The sequence below is a fragment of the Sturnira hondurensis genome, unplaced genomic scaffold, assembly GCF_014824575.4.
Source record: "Sturnira hondurensis isolate 20B ecotype Veracruz unplaced genomic scaffold, ASM1482457v3 Scaffold0007401, whole genome shotgun sequence".
Classification (NCBI taxonomy): Eukaryota; Metazoa; Chordata; class Mammalia; order Chiroptera; family Phyllostomidae; genus Sturnira; species Sturnira hondurensis.
The window spans coordinates 7,057,369-7,064,988 of record NW_028080032.1 but is presented as its reverse complement, the minus strand read 5'-3'; positions in this window follow the sequence as shown (position 1 = coordinate 7,064,988).

The following is a 7,620-nucleotide window of genomic DNA, read 5'->3' as shown; positions in this document are numbered from 1 at the left end:
AACCTTCATACACAGCTGGTGGGAATATAAACCTAGTGCGGCTACTTTGGAAAACAGCCTGCCAGTTCTTCGAACATACGGTTACCACACGACCCAGCAATTCCACTCCTAAGTACATGCCCAAGAGAAATGGAAACATGTCCATGCGAAGACTTGTACGTTAATGGTCACAGCAGCACCATTTGTGATAGCCAAAAAGTGGAAATGACTCCAATGTCCATCCACCAATGCTGAGAGGAACAAAATGTAATATATCCAGACAGTGAAATATCAGCCACAAAAGGCACGAAGCACTGACACGTGTGACATGGATGAACCTTGAAAACTTGCGAAGTGAAAGAAAAAGGACACAAAAGGCCTCCTAGAGTGTGACTGTGTTTCTAAGTATTCGGAATAGACTCACCTATAGAGAAAGAATGTAGATCGGTGGTTCCCTAGGGCCAGGGTGGGGGATGCGGAGAGGGGCGCGATGACTAAGGTATATGAAATTTATTTTCTGAGTAATAAAAATGTCCTAAAATGGACTGTGGTGTTGGTTACACAAATGTAGGAGTATACAAAAAGCCATTGACGTGTATACCTCAAGTGGGAGATTGTAAGGTATGTGAATTATATCTTAATAAAGTCGTTTTGAAAAAGGCCGAGTATTGTGTGTTCCGAGAAGTGAAATGGGCGTCTCGGTAACTACCAATGATGTCTAGAATTCCAAAGGTGATAAGAAGAGCTTTGATGAGGCCTCGTAAATGTGGTTTTGGTATGTGGGAAATATGTGGCCTTGATTTACATTTTGAGTGTCTGCGAGGCCAATTCCCAGAGTTTTTTACCCTAGAGGGAGGTGACCTTGGATAAAGAATTGTTGTTACTGCCATTGGTCAGACCATTGGAAATGGTTCCCGAGTCTGTAAAAACATGTAGGTGGGGCCGGTTGTGGGCCAGGGCATCCAGTGCTCAGAGATCTGCCTGAACTTTGGCCAACCACGCTGGCCTTGAGTCTTGTCCTTTATCAAGGATCACCTAGTTGAGGTATGAAAAGCATCAGCTCTCCTTTGATCTCTATCGTGTGTAACGTTGCATGGTACCCGTAAGGTGTGTGAAGTGCTTTTGCTGTTTATTCGGCTGATCTCGAGGGGCTCCCCAGGTGGCTGAGGGGTGGCCTCACTCAGCACTATGGCATATACTGAGGACGGGGGAGGCCATGGCAATGGGATTCACCGGAGGGCCCGGATCTGGCTCCGTTTTAGCAAGAAGACCTCAGTGCTGAGCTCCTGGGGTACTGCTTCCGTGGCCCGAGGCACAACGGGCAGCTGTGCATGGAGGGTCCTGGGCTCAGGACCTGCGAGAGCCTCTGTTTTCAGAAAAGCTCTGTACGCAGCCATAGACCCCTCTAACGGTATATGGTGTGGGGCCGGGGAGGGCATGAATCACAAGCCATGGACAACTTACGGACATCAGAGGAGGTCCAGAGGCTTTGAAAGAGACAGGCTCCACCGCCAGGGAGCCTCTGGGGGGTGAGGGACAGGGGTTGGGCATTAGGAGCAGTGCCTGTGGCGATGCCATTTGCACACATTCTAGAGCCTTTTGCTGTAGTCTTCCCCATCCAAGGTGGGCTGGTTTGTGAATAACAGCCTACATAGGCTTAGCAAAAATCTGGAAATGAAGAATAGGTTACTTTTCAGAAAGGCACAAAAGATATTGGGCTTGTTTGAATGTTGAGCATGTTGGGGAGTCAATAGTTGTTTCTTCATAGTGTCAGGGATAAAGCGACCCTCCCCTGACCACATGAATTTCAGATGGTGGGCCTTGTGCTACATGTGGGACAATGGCCTGCACCTTTGTTGTGGGTTCCTTTCCCAGTATTTGTATGTCACAAACGAGTGTGTCAGATGATGCTCCTTGGAGGAAGAGAGTGTCATCGATGTTATGTCATGCCTATGTTCCTGGAGAAGAAAATTGGCTGTGGTTAAGATCTTGCCTACAGAAACTGTGTGTGACCGCACGGCTGTGAGGCTGTCAGCTGGGAAGCCCCATGAAGGTGAATGGTTTCCCTCCGAAAGGGAAGAAGCTGTTGAGAGAGGCCCTGAACAGACTACCTTAGCCAAATCTATAATAACAAAGTGTATCCTAGTGGCTGGTTGGGTTGGGATGGCGATTTGAATAATATTGGAGATGGGCTCTTAATGGGTGAGACTGTGGCATTCGGACTGAGATAATCCCCTGTGAGGGACCATTTATTCTTTCCAGGGTTAGGAGCTGGTCGTTAAATGAAGAAACAGCGTGGATAATCACCCTTTCTCTAAATGAGTCATATAATGGATTTTAATCCTTGGAAGCCGTGTTTAATTTGTCTGGGGTCATATTAATATTTTAAAGGAAGGGGAAGAGGGCTGTCTGCTGGGTCCCATTTGTCAGGCTGATTATTAAGTGCCAGAGACACCTTTATGACTCCTCCAGTGGGAATGGCCGCACCCACTGCAGGGTGTTTTAGGGCAGTGGGTGCTTTGACTCTGGGGAATTTGGGCCAAGCAATAGTGCTGATGGTTAAGGTGAGGCACAGCTGTTTCTCCTGTAGTTTATGTTTACTGCTAAGGTTAGAAGGGCTGTCTTGTTGAAATTTAGTGAGGTTCCCTGGTAGAAGTATAATTTGAGCTCCAGGATGAAATTAGTTAGTTGGTGCATCTCAGCAGATGGTAAAGTTAGTTCAGAACCTATATTGCAGAGGGGCCAAAGCCCAGGGGCGCCCTTCCATGTGTTTGTCGTAGACTCCCTGTCCTTGGATTTCCACTGGGGCCACTCCCAATTGTGGACCTCTGTATCCAGGTATTTGGGGAGGAGGTGGTTACTGAGTATATTTGGGGGCAGGTCCCCTCACCCCTTCTCATACTTATGCGTTCCTTCTTCCAGAGAGCTGCAAGTCAGCATGGACAGGATGAGGGCCTCTTTCATGACAATTGTCACCTTGCTGGCTAAGGGACCCCAGCCTGACCAGGGATCAGAGTAGCTCTTCAGGGTGTTGCTAAATGGCACTCAATGGATCCCAGTCTTATTGGTCCCCTTCACAGTTGTCCAGTAGAATCCTGGTACTCTTGGACCCTTTAAGAGGGGCGGGGACAATGCATCTGGGACACCCTTTGGAAGAGTCTGTGCCATGAGGTGCCATGGTGTCTTCTTTCTCTCACTCTTTGCACTGCAGCTGCAGCAGAGGCACGTAAGTAAGGCTTGTGGGGTCCTGGTGACTGTCTACTTTTAGGAATGTGGCCCTCAGCAGGCTACATGGTGACTGTTCTTCCCCACATGAGTGAGCATCGGGCTTGAATACTGCACAGGACATTGGTCACACACCCAAATGTCACAGGGTAAGTGTCCCCCGAGCCTAGCAGCAGTCATGGCTTATACTGGGTCCCAGATACATGTTGATGCCAGGCATAGAGAGATAGATCCAGGTCAAGGTACATGACCCAGGGCCACAGTAAAGAGGGCCCCAATCCCATACTCCTTAAATGCCAGCTCTCAAAACTTCTAACTTCAGCTGGTAAAATCTGTAACCTGTGCTCAGTAGGACGCAGCAAAGGCAGCACCAAGCAGCCCAGCTCAAAATGCAAGTGAACCAGCAGGGAGCAGAACCAGTGAACAAGCCAAAGCAAGAGATGAGACCCCTAGTGGTTGTGGTCATCACCTACATACTTGCTGTGCCAAACGCTGGGGTCCCACCCTGCCTCCCTGGAGTGACAGGTGCTATAGTAGTGAGGGCTGGTGGTGTGTTATGACCTCTGCAGCTGGCTTTGAAAATCTTCATCCTGAAGGCAGTGGGGAGCCACTGAGGGCTTTGGGCAGAGGAGGGACAAGGTTGATTTGGGCTACAGAAAAATCTCTGGTGGAGGGATTGGCTGCAAGGTGGAGGAAGGGATTGAAGTGGGAGGGGTGGGGTGAGGCGATGAGTTTTAGGTAACCATCATAAAAGTCCAATCAGAATTAAAGAAGTTCTCACTTTGGGAGTGGGGAGCAGGGACATGGAAGCAGGAGTGGGGAGGGGATGAGGGCAAGACTCACTCACTTGTCATGGGGAGCATGACGCTTAGTGATGGAAGGGAGGAAGGAAAGAAGGAACAAAGAAACAACGTGGCCAGAGGCCCAACTACTTGGGTTCAAGTACCAACTAGGCATATCACTTAACCTTTGTGTGCCTCGGTTTCCTTATCTGTGAAGTGCTTCCATAACAAAATGTCACAGATCGAGTGGCTGAAACAACATACATTTATTTTCTCACAGTTCTGAGTGCTTGAGGTCCAAGATCAAGTTCTTGGCAGGCTTGATTCTTTTGAGGTTTCTAGCGGGCTTGTAGTTGGCCATCTTCACATTGTCTTTCCTCCCTACCTGTCTGGGTCCAAATCTCCCCTTCTTTTTTTTAATATTTTATTTATTTACCTTTAGAGGGGAAGGGAAGGAGAGAAATATCAATGTATGGTTGCTTCTCGTGAGTCCCCTGCTGGGGACTGGCCTGCAACCCAAGCATGTGCCCTGACTGGGAATTGAACCACAATCGTGTGGTTCGCAGGCCCACACTCAATCCACTGAGCCACACCAGCCAGGGCCAAATCTCCCCTTCTTATAAGGACACTGGTCACATTAGATTAGGCCCACCCTAATGATCTCATTTTAATGGAATTACTTTAAAGGCCTGTCTCCAATACAGTCCAAATCTGAGGTATTGGTGTTTAGAAATGTAAATATGAATTTGGGGGGATACATTTCATACTGTACAGGAGGATAACAGGATTTACTTTACAGACTTGAGGAGAATTAACTGAATTCAGACATGTAAGGTGCTTAGAACAGTGATAAGAATGTTTTCTATTATTGAAGATGCAGAAATGACATGAGAAGGAAGTTCCAGAGCTCCTGCCTCCTCTGGAAGTTGGTTCCTCTGAGTCTTAAGGTTCTCAGAGCCCAGCACCCTCAGAAGCCTTCCCCACTTGCCCCACGGTCTGGCCTTTCTGAGGTCACAACTCTGAAAGGTCAGGATCAGCCTGACATGGTGGTCCTTTGAAAGCAACTAGGCCTGTGGTTCTCACAGTGTGGTCTCCAGACCATTAACATGACCTGGAACGTGCAATAAAGGCAGATTCTCGGTCTCACCCCTGACGAACGTCCTAACTCCAAGCCCCCGTTCGATGAAAGAATTAATTTCCCAGAACCACCACTTGGGGGCAGCACAGTACTGCAAGATAAGCACGGACTCATTAAAAGCACCTGCAAATGCCAAAGCTGCCGCTCTTCCTACCTCCGGTCAAGTCCCAACCAAGTCCCCCTCAGTTCTCCCCTCACAGCTTGAGCAACCTCTCAGAACCCCAAACCCGATGGCGTCACTGGTTTAGAATTCTTCGGTGGCTCCCTTTGGCACTAAAGGCCCTTCACCTGCCCAGCACCAACTCTGGCCCGTGCATCTTGCGCATGCCCAGTTCTCTGTATCTTCCCTGGGTGTGACTTGGGCAAGACACATCATTCTCAGCCGGACTTTTCCTCACCCGTGAAATGGGGGCAATTAATAAGACTTGCCTCATAGGGCCGTTGTTAGAGAGAGCCTGTTCATACAGGGATTCTAGTCTAGGGTTTTGGGAACAGTGCTCGGTATGCAGCAGCTTTGCTTTCTCTTGTGCCCCGCCAAGCACAACATACAGCCAGGAAGCACCGGCCAACTCCATGCCCGGTGCAGTAGATGCCACCTGAATCCAAGCCAATTCCCAGTGTCAGGACTTCCAGCTGCCAGCACCTGCATCTCTTTGCCTAGGGCTTCTTCTGGCCGCTGGCATCTGCTGTGATGCCAGGACCATAAAACCTTATCTAATGGGGTCAATAAATAGTGTCAACTCATGGTAATGATGGGAGGGCCCTGTTCCTGCCTTGTGTAGAATAGGTCCTCAGACTTTTGCTGTTGGGCTATCCTGGCGCTCGTCCTTCTCTTGCCTGACTCTAGGACTCCCCCTACCTGCAGGAGTGGCTATGTGCTGCGGTGGCTGTTGGGGATACCCGAAGGGGCCTGGCTCCCTGTTCTACCATTCCTGACCTCCTGCCCTGGGGCCACTCAAGCTGCCTCCTGCCCATCCCCTTTCAGACACCTCAGATGCCTGAGTGGGTGTCATAAGATGTAAGAGGACACCAGGCACTGGGGGCTGCCAGATAACCCTGGCACCTTGGCAGGGCAGCTGGTGCTGTGTGGGTTCCTGCAACGTGGACCATCTCAGGCTGGGGGCCTGCAGGTGATGCAGCCCCTCAGCCTGCAGCCTGCAGGGCCAGGGGCACAGACCTTGTCCAACAGTCTCTGTCATTAGGACCCTACTCTGTGTTGTGGTTGCTTCCTGGGGGTTGCTTTGCCCGAGATCTCCACGTATTCTGTGGGGCTGATCTCTCCCCTGGATGCAGCCGGCATTCATCTGTATGCCTTGGTATAAGGAGCTCCAAAAGCACAGCCCCGTCCCCAGCCTAAAGATCTCTTAGCCAGCCTATTACACTGCTTGCTGACTGTGTGTGAAGCCTCAGGGTTAAGTATTGCCCTTTCCCAGGGACTCTGAAAACGTTAGCAAACTATAGTTAGGACCAGCTACATAATTTGCAGAGCTTTGTGCCAAACGAAGATGCAGTGTTTCTTGTTCAGAAATCACAAGGCATTTCAAGTCAGTGACAGCACAGCGCTAAGCCCAGTGTGGGGCCCTGTGTGGCTGCACAGGGCGCACCCCATGAAGCTGGCTCTGGCTGCAGCCCTTACCTCTCAGCATGATGCAGTCAGTCAGCTTCTTTCCTGGCACCAAGGAGCCCTGGGGCTGCTCGGAGAAGAGGCAGGGACACAAAGTCAAAAATGTGTCCTTCACTCAGCTCAGGACACCATGGTCTCAGAGACATGTGACGCCAGCATTCTCTGCTCAGCTGGCCTTTCTCACGGGGCCTTCCCTCCAGGCTCCTGGGGTCACAGCAGGGTGTGGGGTCTTTTCTATCTCCAGCCTGGTTGACTCTGCTGGGTCTTTACCCACTTGACTCTATTGCCATGTTCTGCCGTGTTCTGCCGTGTCTGTGCTGCCCTGGGATGCGGGGCTGGTCCCTCGAGGCCCCTTGGCTCTTGCCGGGACAACCACTAGACCTTTGGGTTCAGGTCTTAGCAGTCCCTGGAGAGCCCTGCCACACAGTCCACATGGGCAGGGCGATGCTAGGCTCTCCCCAGGCCCTTTCCCAGCCTCTCCACCTAGCTCTGTGCCTGGCTGTCCCAAAAGCCTGCACTCTGGCTTTTGGTTGGGTGTGACCACGGGGTGCCATAGCAGGAAATTGGAGGGAGGGAGGAATGAGAGAGGTAGGACATTGATTCCCTCCGCTCCTTCCTGGAGCCTCCTGCAGCCTTGGCCCAGGTCACAACTTCTCGTCAGGCAGCGACGTTCCGACAGCCCTCTCTGCCTCCAGGCTCCAATTCTCTGGGCTAATAGCTCCCTCCCTCAGCCTGTCTGGCCTGGGTGGTCACAGAATCCAGAAGTCACTACGATTCTTTCCCTTAGGATCTCCTGATATGTTGCCCAAACCTTTGTAAATGGTCCCTTTATCAAACTCTCCCAGAATTATCCTGATTTGAATTTGCATTTA